The sequence below is a fragment of the Manacus vitellinus genome, unplaced genomic scaffold (genome assembly GCF_001715985.3).
Source record: "Manacus vitellinus isolate BGI_N305 unplaced genomic scaffold, ASM171598v3 scaffold_18_pilon, whole genome shotgun sequence".
Taxonomy (NCBI): Eukaryota; Metazoa; Chordata; class Aves; order Passeriformes; family Pipridae; genus Manacus; species Manacus vitellinus.
The window spans coordinates 468,470-484,643 of NW_021939324.1; the positions used below are offsets into that span (position 1 = coordinate 468,470).

Sequence of the window (16,174 nt, forward strand, 5' to 3'; positions counted from 1 at the left end):
ATCAACTGGCTTCCCTTGACCTGCTAGGTGGATTACCTTGTCATAAAAGGAAATCAGGTTTGATAAGCAGGACTTTCCCTTGTGAAGCTGTGCTGGCTCTGACCAGCGGCAGTGCTGTCTTTCAGGTACTTTTCAATACCTCACAGAATAATCTTCTCCATAACTTAGTTATAGTTTCTGGGGTCCTCCTCCTTGCTGTTCTTGAAAATCAGGGCAATGTTCACCAGCTTCCAATCAACTGGGACCTCTCTGGATTCGCAAGATGGCTCAAAAATCATCAAGAGAGGTTTTGTGATGACACCAGTTAGCTCTTCGAGGATTCTTGGATGAATCCCATCAGGCCCCACAGATTTCTAGGGATCCAGCTGGAGCAGCAGGTGCCACACAATTTCAGGGTCAACTGGGAGTTGATTGTTCCCGCAGTAATGGTCCTCCAGCTCAGGACACTGAGATCTCCTTGGTCCATCATCCATGTTGAAAAGCAAGGCAAAGAAATCATTGAACACCTCTGCCTTGTCTCTGTCCCTGTTTGTAAGGTGACCATCCTCATCCTGTAATGGGCCAGTGATATTTCTATACTGCCTATTGACATTAATATATTTGAAAAAACTCTTTTTATTGCTCCCAGATTTTTGGCCAACTGCAACCCCAGTTCAGGGAGCCAAAAACTTATAGGAACAGTTCTTGTCTTCTTAAATTTAAACTCAGATTCTGAAATTGTCTTAAGATGGTGAGAAGCAGCAGGAACAATTTAAATGATCAGATTTTCTTTTCTCATATTTGACTTTCAAGGTCAATGGATAAAATGTCCAGTAAAGGTAATTTTTGTATCTAGCAGATAATATTTTCGTAGCTACATAAATAAAAAAATATGACACAGTAGCTACTTAGTATTGTCCATCTCAAGATTTGGAACTGCAGTAGCGATACAGTATCCTTATTTCCCTAATCTTTTTCTACCCCACACAGTTCTAGGATTATAAACTTTTTAAGTTTAAAGGATTTTAATTGGACAGTAATTATGTCATTCCTAACACTTCTGTTTTTGTTGCAACCACACATTTTGCCTGTGGTTTAAGATTTCTCTGTGTTTGTATTTGAGTAGAAGACTTCAGGCCACATTGTGTTAGTTTTTATATTGGTATCTTCTGTTGACTTTGAAATGTGCAATTCCACCTGTGTCCATAACTCATAGAAAGCAAGAAGGGAAAAAAAAGGGGAGGAGGTAGAGGAAAAAATGAAAGCCAAACAAACCAACTCAGGGACATTTAACAGAGAACTACCCAAAACTCTGCATCCCTTCTACACCCTTGCAAACCTTTACTCAAAGGCTGGTGCAGAGAAAGATACCACAACCTGTTTTTTCTGTTATCCCGTGTTCACCAAAAGAAATGTGTCTTAATTGAGTCTAAATATTTGTTTTGCTGCCCTGTGGCTTGCTCTTTCATTACAAATAGATTAACAACATGGCATTAAACTCACATAATATGCTTTAAATAAGAAAATGGAAGATGAGCTTTAATTCATTGATGAAGAAAAACAATAAATTGCTGGCTATGACTTGTTCACATGTTGAGAAGTAGGATTGTTTTTAGGAAAAAATTATTGAAAACCAGATTTGCCTCATTCTTTATTTTAAACTATTAAGCAAACAAAACTTCTTTGGTCTTTACTAATGTGATGTTTTGTTGGTTTGGTTGTGTCATGTCCCCCCTGCCTTCCCTTCTCCCCCACAATGATTAAAAACTGTCTCAGAGCATTTGGGGAAACAATCAGGTTGGAAGGTGTCTTGAGTGGGTACTGGTTCATTTTTTTTTTTAAGACAATCCAGGGAAAATCTGAGCATTGGTTGATATTTGCAGACAGAAAGCTTGCTTTTTTCAGTTTTGTGGAAATGTGCTCCTGATTCGCTCAGCTTTTTCTGGAAGGTACTTTCTGAGCCATCAAGTGTGGACTGTCTGCAACTTATGCTGTGTTAAGAAGAGAACACTGTATGTTTTGGAGGGGAAGTGGGTCGATTTTTATGTGACTGGTCAACCTTGATTTAGACTCCTCTGCCTTTCATGTACCATCAAGATGACAGAAATTCTGGCACTTTGACTTCCACTGCCCCTAATATTAACTGATAATACACATAAGCACTGCTTCCAAGTCACATGGTGGAGAACTTGGATATCTCTGAACTCCTTGGTCTTCAACGGTACTGGGCACAGTTTTATGGAGAAGGTAGAAATGTCCTGATTTTCAAGGTGCTGCTGTCCATAAATTCCAGCTGCCCATCTCATCTCTTTGAAAGGTTTACAAGGTTTACAAAACCTTTTTTACTTGATCGTAGGTTTCCTTAGGTGCTTTAGGAAATACTATGCAACCCTTTCCCAGTATTTTACAAGAATGTTTTTTCAAAAGTTGTTTAAATAGGTTGAAGTATTATTACTACTACTACTTAGCACACATCTGAAATAAGTAAATGCAAACCTGTGGTTTCCTGCATTGTGCTTTAAAGGATTTCTTTGAGACATTTTTGTGAGTAAATCTCAGTTCATAACTGTAAATATAGCTAGAAATAGGTATTGTTACTCCAGGTGGTACAGCTTTAAAGGATACTGTTTGAAGGTGGAGGACATAGTTTAATTTTCTGCTGCTTAGCTCCCATGTGCTGAGCTTTCAGAATACCTTGTCTAGAGATCAGACCAAGGGGATGAAACTATCTGTGTTGTAGCTGTTTTGCGTCTCAGTCCTACTTTTTCATTTTGCTGCTGATATTTGTGAAGAGAACTGTTTATTAGCTGCCTCTCTGTGCTGGTGATTTGTTTTGGTCTTGGAACTCTAGCTAAAAATTTGGGTTTCTTGGGAAAAAATGTCAAAGGGTTAATTAAAAAAAAGTGTTGATATGTTTGAGTACTGCAAAATGATGAAAATCAAACATGAGCTAGTTATTTTTTGAAGTGCTGCTGGCTATCAACTCTCATATATTTGGTCTAGTTTTACTGCAGTTGCATTAGTATACTTTTCCTTTTCTGTGTGACTTTTACTGTGGCTTTTTTTTTAATATTCAGGAAGTACTAAGGTAACTCCGTTTTTGTCTTCAAATATAAATCACTTTGTGTTCAAGTCTCCATTTTCTTCTTGCAGTTAGGAGTGATGGATTAGAATTAGGCTGCAGCACAGATTGGGAGAATCTCCCAGCATCCTCTTCCCGCAGAGGCATCAGCTTCCAGCATTGACTGTAGCTGCTGCCACTCACTGACATTTCTTTTGAATTCGGCTGTGGAGAGCGCCTGTGTTCCCATCTGCTAGCATGTGAACTTTTATTGTTTTTGCTTGATAATTCATTAAAGAAACCTCATGGATATTGAGAAATAAAGCAATCAGTTTTCTCTTTATTGCTTTTCTTTATTTTTTTTTTTTTTTCTCTCTCTGTGTGCATGGTGGAAAAAGACAGAGTGAGAGAAGCAGCACTTATTTTTGCACAGGGACTGTATTTACCTACCTGAAGTTAACTGAAGTAATCCTGTAAGTATATTACCTCTGCCTAATAATCCCTAAAATCATAAATGTGGTAGTAAGATTTATGGGATTTTATCTGTGAAAATTTACTTTGGCAGGTATGTCAAACTACAACATTTCCTTTTCAGATGGATTTCCTTGAAGATAAAGGAAAACCAATCACAATAGGATTATGAAGTAATTGTTTCTCTTCCGCCCTTTCCAGTGGTGAACAATGCTTTTAGAGAGCAGAAGCTTCTCTGCTGATGTCAGTGCTTAATCAGCTCAGATGCTGTATGTTGTAGAACACCGCAAGGTGTGTATTTTGGGGTACTATTCTTTAAAATGTGGTAATTTAAAGACAGTATCAGACTTAGAGTTATTTTCTCTATTTATAGACTGTCCTCTGCTCTGGGTAGCTGTGCTGATTTAACCATTTGAGATTATATAATATTTTACTTACACCTTTATTTCATAGAACACAGTGCTGTGCTTTATAAGTACTAAATGTTAAGTATAACGCAGTGTCCTTTTAGAGACTTTAGTAATTTCAGAATATCTCCAGAATGGGCTGTACAGTCACTATGTAATAAATTCCAGTAAATTAGTTTGAAGTTTAGAAAGAGCATCTTGCTAGGATCACACTGTCCTAATTGTCTCTTTGAATCTGAGCCAGTATTTGTGTGACGCAGTGTTAGTCCCATAAACATCTGGCCTGATCTGGTGTCCTACTTGCAGCATGATTTATTTTTTTCTTTTTTTCCATGGGAGCATAAGTGAAATTTTTATTCAATTCATGTAAAACTGCCAGTAAGCTTTCATTATTATTTGTACATGCTAGCTCTTCAAAGAGGATCTTTCTCAATCTATTTTCTTGTCAACATGTCTTATTTAGTCCTCCTCTCCAGGGAAAATGTTGAACAGATCTAAGTTATATTTTTGTTTTTATGGTGAACATCTATTTTTCTGTATCTACATGCTGTATATTAAGCTTTGGTAGTATTCCTCTCTGCCATATTCAGGTGATCGTTTTTGTACCCAGTATTGCATGTATTGATCTCAGCTGGATTATTTGATATAAACTATTAGTCTGATAAGGAATATTTAAACATAGTAAGTTCGCAGTTTACCTGCAAAGATCTTGTGTTAAAACTTACATCTAAAAATACTGTCGAACCACTGAGTTCTATTAATAAATCTGATAATCTTTTATGCTGCTGTGTATTTCCATTAGTGTTGAACAGAATAGTGTAAAGCAGATTTTTCTCCTACCTGCAAATCAACACTGATAATTCTTTGATTTTTTTTTTCCTACCCACTCTGTCAAACTGGGGTCAATTCTAAATACCTGTGATCGGATTGTTTTGCTGACAGTTTTTAGGCTTTCATATATTTTTGCAGTGCTGTGTCAATTTCATGCTGGAGTTACTTGATATGCTTGAATAGGATTATTTTATAATCACTTTTGTGATCAGATGAAGTGTATGTGTATATTCAGGTGGGTAAATAGTAACCCAAGTAGTTGTCATGTCTCACAATATCGCTGAGTCCTTATGGAAAATTTGAGTCTCCCTTTCTGTTCACATGAAGTGCAATTCACTGTTGAACTTAAGAACTTGGTGTCAGATAAAGCTGCCAGTGTTTCTTTTCCCTTCAGACAATAAAATCACCCAACTTGCAATAAATTGATTGTTAACTTACTGAATCTGGTTAATGATCAATCCAAAACTGAAACATTTGGGAATGCTCATGTCTCTTTTATTTAAAAATAAAAATAAAACAGTAAAGTGGCTAGAAACATAGCCTGTGGGGTTTTTTTGTTTTTTTGGTTTTTGGTGTTTTTTTTAGAGGAGTGGACTCTTGGCAATGATGGGTGATGGTCAGCCAGCAAGATAAGCTTAGTCTTGGCGCTATTTCCTCTGGCACCCGAGGGTCAGACAGATGATCAATGATCAACTTTGCCAAGATTTTCTTTTGTTTGTGCTTATTCAGTTGCTTTGTAGCATCTGCAGAGTAGTAATAATATGTGAGGATACAGCAATCAGTATTTTCTTGTGGTGTTCAAATATGGCATTGATAATAAATATCTAGATAAGCAAAATCCGTGTTTTCAATAAGACAGACCACTAGGAAAGTTCCCTTATCTCATCACCACTCAGTCATGGAAATGTTTGGAAGCTAAATAAATCTCTTGATCACTTTCTTGTATTTCATTATTAGATTCCAACGAAGCAGCACTGTGGATGCTAGGCTGGTTTCTGGCACTCAAAGTCTGAGACCACAAATAAGACTTATATGCAGAATGTAAAGAGAAGAAACATTATTAGTGTCCTGACAGGTGGTGATCTTGACATTTAAAATTTAAGATCAGATAAGACTTCTAAGAACCAATTTTTGTTTGTATATAAGGTTTTCAGTGTGTTTGAGGGTCTTTAATGCATTTCAGTCAAAAGACAGTATTACAAATATTTCTGCTTCTGTGAGCAGTAATAGCTCCTGAAAGAAAACAGTTGTCACCTCTAGGTAAACCTGTTTTGTTTAGAAGAACTAAAACTGGAACTTCCATCTCTAAAAAAAAGAAGGGAGGGCAAACACTTTTCCTAAAATACTAGCATCTCCCCCTGCCCCCAGACTTCTGGTCTGTAAGTAACAGAGCTTTATCTGCCATCTGTCTTCCTTGCCTTGTTGTTATATTACATGTAACATTATACCTGGTAAGGTGTAACGACTGATCAATTAAAATGCTCTCTTAGTGAAATTCCAGTAGTCTTTGAAAAGTTGTCAGTTTGACCTTTTTTGACAATGCTAAGGTGGAGCTAAAACTGTGAAGTTATTCTCAGCTCATTTTTATGCATATAATTTTAATAATGGTTGATTTGCAAGAGGGGCAACTGCCTCATTTTTTTCTCACTCTTTCTCACCTCTTCCCTTCTCACTGCCTCTGTTTTTCTGAGAGATCCAATTCTGTATCTACAGCTGTACCTTTTGAAAAATAGTTTTCAATGCTTTCTCTTTATGTATACAAATGTATAATATCAGCTATCTATTGTTTCTTCCTTTTGCTCTGCATCAGCTTTTCTGCCACAGCTGTAAGATAAGCAAGAGGAAATAATTTAATTTAAAAAATTCCAAACAACCAAACCAAGCCCAAAAGTAAACAAAACCCTCAAAACAATGAAACAAAAGCCACATTACTATTAAAGAAAGGGAAAATGCCCTAGTGGTGAGATGACTTGATCATTCAAAGGATAGTATAGGCAGATGCCTTGGTATTCTGGCAACAATACAGGAATTCACTGATAGAGATTTACAAATAGCTGGCTAAATGCTGCTATCTCATAGCCACGCAGGATTGAGGAAGAAGGTGCAACCTCTCTGAACTGAATTGTAGCATGAGGTGTTTCCATCCTGTGCTGTTTCCAGGCCTGTGGGTGACAGGTGTCTTCAAATATTCAAGTGAAAGCTAGTACCCAGGAAGGGCTCAGGTATGAACAATGCTGGTTTCCTCTCTCTGTTATAGAATGTGATCTTAAATACAGTGTGAGAGGAAGTCCTGAGGGAGGAATAAGTGAAAATAAATGTGTTATCATGATGGTTTTGCCAGAATGTTAACTAATGTAATTTAAACTAAATTAGCGTTGTTAGGGTGTGTTTATCTGTTGTGCATTTTTTGTTTGTTTGTGGGTTTTTAAATTATTTTTGTTTGCTTGCTGATTTTTTTTAATCTGCCTGATGTTGAATGCACCCTAATATAGTAAGCTTTAAAGTAATTTCTGCCTGTTTGCAAATTTGGTTAGCACAGCACTGGATAGTTTTGCTGCCAATTGGGTTTCTTTAAATGAATGTTTAGGATACAGACTACAGGATGTGTTACTGAAGTTCTGAAATAGGGAAGACACTGCACCTTCAAGGGAACAGTCTGTCTTACATCAGCATGAATTTTTTTTTCGATCTTTACCATAAATATTTTACTTACCTAAAATTCATGCTTCTCATAAGAAGGGATGTATACATAATAAATGCAGAATTTGCTGCGGAGGTATGACTAGTGGATTTACTATATGGGTAAAATAAGTTATCATTTACTATACTGATCAGATGGCTGAAGGTTTTAGATTTTTTTTATTGATAATAATAGCCTGGAATAGGAAGTGATTTGTATAAATTGGAAATAATTTCAAACACCTAACCATATGGCTTAAGATTTTTCTGTTGTGTGATTATAAGAGTTGTTGAAGTCTGGGCTTTAGATGAAATGGTAAAAAAGCTTGCAACAACTTTTCTGTTTGCATTAGGAAAGAAATATTGATCATGTGATCTTTTATTTTTCCCTGACCATTTTAAGCTAACAAAAAATGTTAAGAATCCTTTTTGTTCATAAACTGGATGTGATTGGCCATTTAAAAATACTGAGATACCTTTAATGTCAAGGATTTAATATGCTTTAATGTGTTAGCAGCAAGAAGGGTCCAAATGTGAGAAAGGTTACTGACTTTGATTCTGCATTTCTGAGTTGTTCTCCGGGTGGGAGGTATGCATAGCATGCATATAGGCAGAGAAATAAAATCCAGACTCATGGAGGCTTTCCTGACACACTTGGCTTTTTCAGAGGGTGTATCCTGTACCTATCCATCAAGATACTGAAAGATGTGCCAGCACTAGCATAGTGCGGGGTTGAGGTGTGTGTGCAGTTTCTTATATAGGTCAGTACTCCCACAGAATGATGTATGTTCTGCTTTCATGAAAGTTTCAGACTTTATACAGAAATCGTTCCTGAGGGTCATGCATCTCTGCTTGTAGTTGTTTAAAACCAAACCATACAGGAGTCTCCCAGTTGTGAGGTTTAAGAGTAGTCCCTTGTAATAGGAAGAAAATTCCACACAACTAGAAAGCTATTTTCTTTACTTTTTGAACATTTCCTGTATGTTCATGTCCTGTCTGTGGATTGTACTACCTTCAACCATCCTTCACTAAACTATCCAGAGCATTAAACATAGACCTAACAGAATATCTCAGTAGGATTTGGCAATAAGCTTATTTTATTTTGACCTTTACTTCCTGTCATAATGCTCTTGGTGGACATTTGCCATGAGGACTAGTGCAACCTGCTGCTCTGTGGTAGGTAGGTAGTACTCCTACAAAGTAGTGGGCTTTTGTTTGATGATTTGTGTTGCAACTTAGTTTCTGTGCAAATAATTGATAACAGTGATAGCAGATAAAACATTGTCCCTTATGAAATGATTCAAATTAAATTTTGGCACAGCACTAAGCAGAAAAGTGAAGTATTACTGTTGGCTCATATATAAGGGATGGATGAGAGGGATAAGATACTGTTTCAACCCGGTCCAGAAGTTCCACGGTTTTACCAGTTGTACACTTTCATTTTAGACTTTGAGAGATTTCACCCACACGAATCTTTGCAAAGTCTTTGATTCTTTGATACCTTGAGTTCACATCCAGAGAAAAATGACACATTTTTCTCTAAGAGATTTCTTTTAATTTGGTGAGAAAGTCGGCATTTTGGCAAAAAGGATTTTGCAGAAATAACATGCAACTTCTCAAAAGCATTACAACGGATTACTGAGACTAGCAAGCACTGCTGTAGTGAGGGAACCTTTGTTACACCCAGCAAACACAAACTCCATACAACTTAAGTGAAAAACCCATAATTTAAGTGAATACAGGAAATAGGTGTTTAAGTTGCCCACAGGAGTAAAGGAAGAGAGATTAAGAGAAGAAAGAATAAAGAGGGAAAGAGAGGAGAAAGACATATTTAACACTCTGGAGGTCACATGTTGACAGATCAGGAGGGCAGAGGGCAAGGGCAGATGGAGACCATGTGGGTGTCTGTTTATAGACTTTGACCACTTCCCCTGGGCGGGATCTTTGCCACTCACTATCCCCCCCAGCCAAAGTGAGGGGTGCCACCACCAATTGGAGGCTCCAGAGGGTGCAGTGTGGACAGGCCATCAGGTGGACCTTGTTGATAGCCCAGACACATGGCTTTCCCTGCCATGTGCTCTGCATGGTTGTAGCCGTGTTGGCTCCAGGCCTAGCCCTCTATTTTTTAAAAGATTTTTATAGTTGTTTTATAGAGTTAGGCAGAAAGGAGGTGTCTTTATCATAGTAAAGGATAACTGTTTCTATTTCACTGAGACTGAAGAGACAGAAGTAGTAGCAGACTACTACAGGACTTCTAATGTTTGAATACTTGATGACTGTCAGGGATCAACAGCGAAGAACCTGTTCATTAAAAATTGCCTTGTTCTTAATAATTTTTAAATATTGCAGAATTAAGGAAGATAGTATCCTTGTTCTAGCAATACACTTCTAATTTGAGGCATAGTGTGGATGCCAGGTGCCCACCCAGGCACTCTATCACTCCCCAGCTGGACAGGAGAGAGAGAAAGATGGAAAACAACTTGTGTGTTGGGATAAGGCAGTTTATTAAAGCAAAAGTGAAGCAAAAAACCCTAAGTTTATTCTCTACTTCCCATCAGCAGTGATGGCCAGCTGCCTCTGAGAAGCAGGGCTTCAGCACGCGTAATGGTTCCTTAGCCATTGGAGGCAATGAATGCCCCTCACTTCCTGCTCCTTTCCTTAGCTTTTATATCTGAATTGACATCATGTGCTGTGGAATATCTCTTCGGTTAGTTTGGGTCAGCTGGCCTGCTTGTGTCCCCTCCCAGAATCTTGTCCTTGATTGGGGAAGGAATATTACACTATTGATGCTGTGCTCAGCAGTAACCAAAACACCGGTGTGTTATCAACACCCTTCGAGCTACCAGTGCAAAACACAGCACTGTGAGGACTGCTATGGGGAAATAAACTCCAGCTCAGCCAGACCCAATATACATAGTTTAAATTTAAAACACAGCAAAAAGAAGGATGCCAGCGACAAAGTCCTTTGCTGAAGTAACACAAAGGATCTGGATCACTTGAGTTTAACAAATGATTGGTGATGTGGTGGTGACAGCTTTTCAAGTGTTTTGGATCTTTGCTATATATTAAAGCCAGCCAAGAAGACATCAAGTGCATTTTGGCGTGTAAAGCCATGCAAGATGTGAACATGAAAATTTAGTGATATCTCTGTAAGCTGTAAACTGTGACCTTTGATACTGCAGTTTTAGTACGTCTTTTGATCTTGACTGGGAGAAAGTCCTCCAGGAAGACAGTGGGTTCCAGCCCTCACAGGCTTCTGTTGAAGGCTTGAGTTTATTTTAGGCGAAGCATGCAAGACAATACATGTCAGCACAGAGCTTCATGCCACAGTGTGTCTCACAGTAGTCCCCTGGATAATGGAAAGAGAAGATGGACCCTATCAGCTAAAAAGCTTTAAAATGACTGCTGTTCTTGGACATTCCAAGGGATCAGTACAGTTTAAGTAGAGCAGTGTTCAAAAATATCCAGAGCCTTCTAGCCAAGAAAATGGAACTGCAGAGTATATTCTAGTAAGGATTGGCTGTTATTTGTCATTAAGAGTTCATGTCATTGCTGTTTAAGACTCATGACAAGATAGTTACTCTTTTTGACAAGGTAAAACATAAAGAGTTCAATCCTGAGTTTTCTGATTCATTGCTGCAGAGGGAAGGATCCACTTCAGAAAGTATAGAAACATTCTGAATAGGGATAGTATCAGATTTTGACAACGTATGAGGACTATTTGACTTTTTGCAGAAGACAATCTTTTTGCAGAAGACAAGAACCAACTGAGAGCAATCCATTTTAAAGCTGTTTTGTTATCATTAAATTGGCAGTAAATACTCTAGCAGATGCATGCTTATATGTTGCTCAAGTAGAGTGCTACGGATGGTAGTTTCTTTCTGCCCTAGCTGTTGATACTGTAGTTCACACACAGGATGGTTTTTATTTGAGTTTATGGAAACGAATACCTCTACAAGATTTTTCTGATGAAGCCTCTGTAAATGTTAAGGGTCATTTGTTTGCTGAAGTATTTATGCCTTGGGAGGTGTTGTCTTAATTGTAATACATCTGGTTTTCTTGATACTTATAATCAAAATAGCATCCTCTCTGTATACCCTGAATTTTTTAGAAGACCTTATTTTCACTCCTTTTGTTTGTATCAGATTTCCGTCTTAATACGATTAGCGTAAAATTGAATTATTATTGCTAGTTTCATGTTTTTGTGGTCTTTATTCTTTGAAGTTTTGCTTTGCTCCCACTGATAACTACAAGTATTTTCAATATCAGTAGCCTGGTGAGACTTTGGTTAATAAGACCAGTAGCTGAACAAAACAAATTTGCTGGCAATTAAATTTTGTTCATGAGATAAGGCTGATTATTTTGCCTGTGTTGTAAAGAGCTGACAGAAGGTTTTAGAAGTTTAAAAACTAAATTCTGCAATCCTTATTCATGCAGAGTGTTGCTGGAACATTAAGTCCAGCTGATGTTAATAAAGTGATATGGAACTCAATATGTGATTTAGAATGTGAAAGCGTTGTTGGATTAAAGATGAGTTTTTTCTGCAATTCTCCCATTTCTAGCACCTGAATCCCTTTTCTCAAGAGAAAAGTTGGTAAATCATTCCACCAGGAATGATTGTTAAAAGCTGACTAAATCTTCTGTGGATACAAAGACAGCGGCATGCATCAAGTTAATGTGTAACTTTAGCTATATAATGGCTTTTCAGGAATGCTTTTACACTGAGGCCTGGTTGGAGAGATAGGTGATACTGTATAACTCATTACATGTTTGAATAACTTTAAATACTAATGCAGTGACTTTTCACTTGGTTTAGGCTAATAGTTATGCTCCCTTTTAATTAATCAGGGGGGAGAGGGGGAGGAAAGTGACTTAAACTATAATCTACATTAACATTTTAAATTATGAGTGGTTTTGCTCTCTGTACATCCTGAGGATTGTCATCTTAATAGTGAGTATTCCAGTACATCTCAGGGGTTTCAAATCAGCATTCTTTTGCTGTGTTTCTATTGCAGCTCCGAGTAGTTGATTAGAAGAACCTACTGAAGTTGTGAAGAACTTGCATATGGACAGTATATCTCCACTGTATTGGAACAGTTTCATGAGCTCAAGATACACAAACTATTGCTAAAATTCTGAACATTAACTCTTTTTTTCATAAAACATATTTGAAATAGAAGTGGGAAGATAAAAAACACTGTGTATTGGGAAAAAGTATCCTTAGTACCTTGACAGTAACACAGTGTCTCCTTGTAATGTGACATTATTCTCTTTGCGTGACACCCAATATAGCACATTTTCCATTCCTTTTTTTTTTTTTCTAGAAGTTAGCAATATTTTGCTACTTTTGTCTGGGGTAGAGTTAATTTTCTTCACAGTAGCTAGTGTGGGGCTGTGTTTTGGATTTGTGCTGAACACAGGGTTGATAATATAGAGATGTTTTTGTTATTGCTGAGCAGAGCTTGCACAGAGCCAAGGCCTTTTCTTTTTGTACTGCCACACTGACCAGGGGGCTGGAAGGGTGTGGGAGGCTGGGAGGAGACACAGCTGGGACAGGTGACCTAAATTGACCAGAGGGATATTCTGTACTATATGACATCATGCAGTACATAAAATGGGGAGAAGAAGAAGGAAGAGGGAGCACATTTGGAGTGATGGTGTTTGTTTTCCCAAGTGATCATTATATGTGATGGGGCCCTGCTCTCCTGGGGATGGCTGAACACCTGCCTGCCCATGGGAAGCAGTGAATTAATTCCTTGTTTTGCTTTCCTTGTGTGTATGGGTTTTGCTTTCCCTGTCTTTATTTCAACCCAAGAGTTTTCCAACTTTTACTCTTCCAGTTCTCTCCCTGATCCTGCTGGTGGGCGAGTGAGCAGCTGTGTGGGACTTGGTTGATGACTGGGACTAAACCATGCTAGTAACTGTAAAATGTGTAGTAATATCACTGAAGTAGTGTTAATTTAATCTACTGTGAGGTAAATTAAAGAATATGCTTATCTGATGTGATAAAATGTGTAAAGCTTCTGTCTGTTCTAGGAAAACTGTATGTGGACGTAGGGGAAAAAATAAGATTGCCTATATAATACTGAGTTAGAAGGAAAACAACATGAGTCAGAAAGAGAGTGTGAGTCAGCATTACTTGATGAACTGTTCATCAGTCTGGTAACTTGCTGTAGAAATTGGTTTGTGATGTTTTGGGAGTAGAGGAGAAAATATGCTTTTTCTGAGCCTCTGTGTAGAAATGCCAGCGAAGATAGTCAAGTTCCTTCTGAGTCAGTGCGCTCCTTTCTTCTGACTGTTGTGGTATCAAATTATGAATGTGAGTTGGAGTGAATCCTTTTGGTTATCTTCCTCTGCTGCAGGATGTAGGAAAACAGTAGAAAATATATGTGAAGAGTAATGAAACAGAATGCAGCACTCTGATAGAGAATATGATTCACTTACCAGAAAAAACAGTTTGAGAAAGCTAACTTCCCAAGTTTTATATCTGAAGTGGCAGAATAACTTCATAAGCTTGCTTAATGTATAGAACAGGACATATATTAACATAAGGAATACTGTTTGCATTGTCTGCAGGCTTTGGTCGCACATAAAGTCAGCGTCAGGGGAACTAGTCTGTAATACAGGAAAAAAACCATGACAGCCAAGTGCTGAAGAGATCAGCTGCTTACCCATTTAAGTAGGAAAATGTAGTTTTGACATGGTGCCAGGTTGTTTAAAGAGCCTTGTTTATGGAATCATTTTACAAATATTGATATGTGATGGTGTTGATGGTAGAGCTGGGAGTATGATGGCATTTGGGAGCCTGATGGCAAACACTCCTCACTTAGACCTAAAAAGCCGGCATCTCCATGGCTGTGTTATATAAGATAAAGATTAGATTTTCCTTCCAGAGGAAGTTCCAGCAGTTTCTGATTGCAGGATAGGAAGTGTGCAGATTTACAGCATACAAGTACGGGAAATGTGTTTCTGGTCCTACAGTGAGACCCAGCCAAGCAGTTGGAAACAAGACATTGCCCTTACACCTTGATCCTTGCATTCAGAAACTGCTACAGTGGTGGGGTTCTGTAAATACTTTAATATATTTATCTGCTGTTACTTCTCACATGAAGTAGTAGGAAAATTTCTTACTCTTTCTAGGCCTAACACAAATACCTTTTAACTAAATGTATAAAGCAGTCATCAGCTGTTAATTTAACTGTGGTTATGAATGATCTACCTTCCCCCAGAGTGTTTTATGAACTGTGTGGTTATACATGTCTCACTTGCCATTTGCTTCCCTCTCTTACTTCAGATGACTATTCTTAATTCTCTCTGTATAGCAGATCATTGTCTTTTAACGGATCTGATTGTGGACTCTGCTGGTTTTCCCAGAGTGGAGCTCAGCCGCACTGTCCCCCTTTGGCAGGAGGAAAGAGAGACCAAGCTTCCCCGGGTGTTCCGTGGCAGAAAGGACCTTTAATATTAAACTTGCGCGGTTCATATGGGTTCGGGGGGAGGGCAAGAAGGAGGGCTGTGATTGGGTCTAGGTACGGGGGGAGAGGAGTGGCTTGAGAGCCCACTGACCAATGGGAGATACAGGAGGACCACGTTCCAGTAACCGAGACAGGGATTTGGGGAGAGGCAGGCGCAACAAGAATCCACAATCGAGGAGGGGAGACCGCATGGATCTGAGTGGGGGGGCGGCATGGACCGGGGGAAATACATAACTCAGGGAAAATGTGTACAATAAAAACGCAAATAGTTGTTTTTCTACTTCGCTCGGTCCCGGGAAGCTGCCGCTGTAATGGGCCTGTTTCTAAAGCTGTTCTTTCCAGGTCTCGTAATCCTGCCCTTCACCCACAATTCCTCCGTTTTTATTTATTAATGAAACATAAACTTGCACAACAGTGTGTATTACGAGACCCTGAAAACATTTGGCTATGCACGGAAGAACACAAGGATTGCTAGTACAAATAAGCCTAAGAGTAGAAATAATAGAAATTTCTTCAGGGGCTGTGAGAGTCCCTTCAAGGAGAACCAGCTAAACATGTCGTCCCAACTAACCTCGTCAGACCTTAGGATTTGTTGTATGAGGAAACAGTTCATTTATATGGGAATGAATAGATTGAGAGTGGTTGGAGAAATTTAAGCAGCATAGCCCCTCAAATTCATCACAGCCGTGTCCATTAACTAGCAGTAGGAAATCAATGGCTGCTCTATTCTGTAAGGTGGTTTTTTTAATCTGCTGGGAATCTAGTAGTAGGTCCTCTAGTGCCGTACTTGTTGCATTTGCCTCCTTGGCTAACCAACATCCCATTTTCGTGAGCAGATCTAAGGCATGTGTTGTGCCAATGGCTGGAATTATTATGCCTCCCCAGAGATTCTTGCTGTGGGACCAAAAGTGGAGGTCAGAATCGCAATTTTGAGTGAATTGTTGTAAATTCTGAGATTTGAAAAGGGGATGTTACTTAACCAGGGGGTGAGGGGCTTGTTGAGGGGCTGTGTTTGTGAATGGTTTTTCACTTCTTTTAAATCGCTGGACTACAGGTGAGTCAAGGTTTCTTCAAGTAGGAGGTGATGTCCCGTTTTGTGATTGTTTTAGGGGGGCTAATGGCTAATGAATGAATTATCTTTGCGAGATTATAGAGTGATATCTAGCCTAATGTGCAAGGTCCCCCTACTGCTCCTTTAGGGATTGATTTCCACACCCGAAGTCCACAGATGAGGAACACCCCCTTGGGGAGGGCAAAGGGTGTGGGGGGGT

General features: G+C 38.7%; 1 protein-coding gene across 8 annotated transcripts in view; it reads left to right on the forward strand.

The window, feature by feature from the left end:
• TTC39B (tetratricopeptide repeat domain 39B) overlaps positions 1-16,174 on the forward strand; it is an 85,484-nt gene that overhangs the window by 39,011 nt on the left and 30,299 nt on the right. The window contains exon 1 of one of the 8 annotated variants that reach the window (XM_018070397.2): positions 3,411-3,513. The exons of 6 other annotated variants lie outside the window; for them this stretch is intronic. The gene's annotated coding sequence lies outside the window, so the exon portion shown is untranslated. Of the gene's footprint in view, positions 1-3,410; positions 3,514-3,727; positions 3,803-16,174 lie in introns of those variants that run through there. One more of the 8 variants, XM_018070394.1, reaches the window with a different exon arrangement.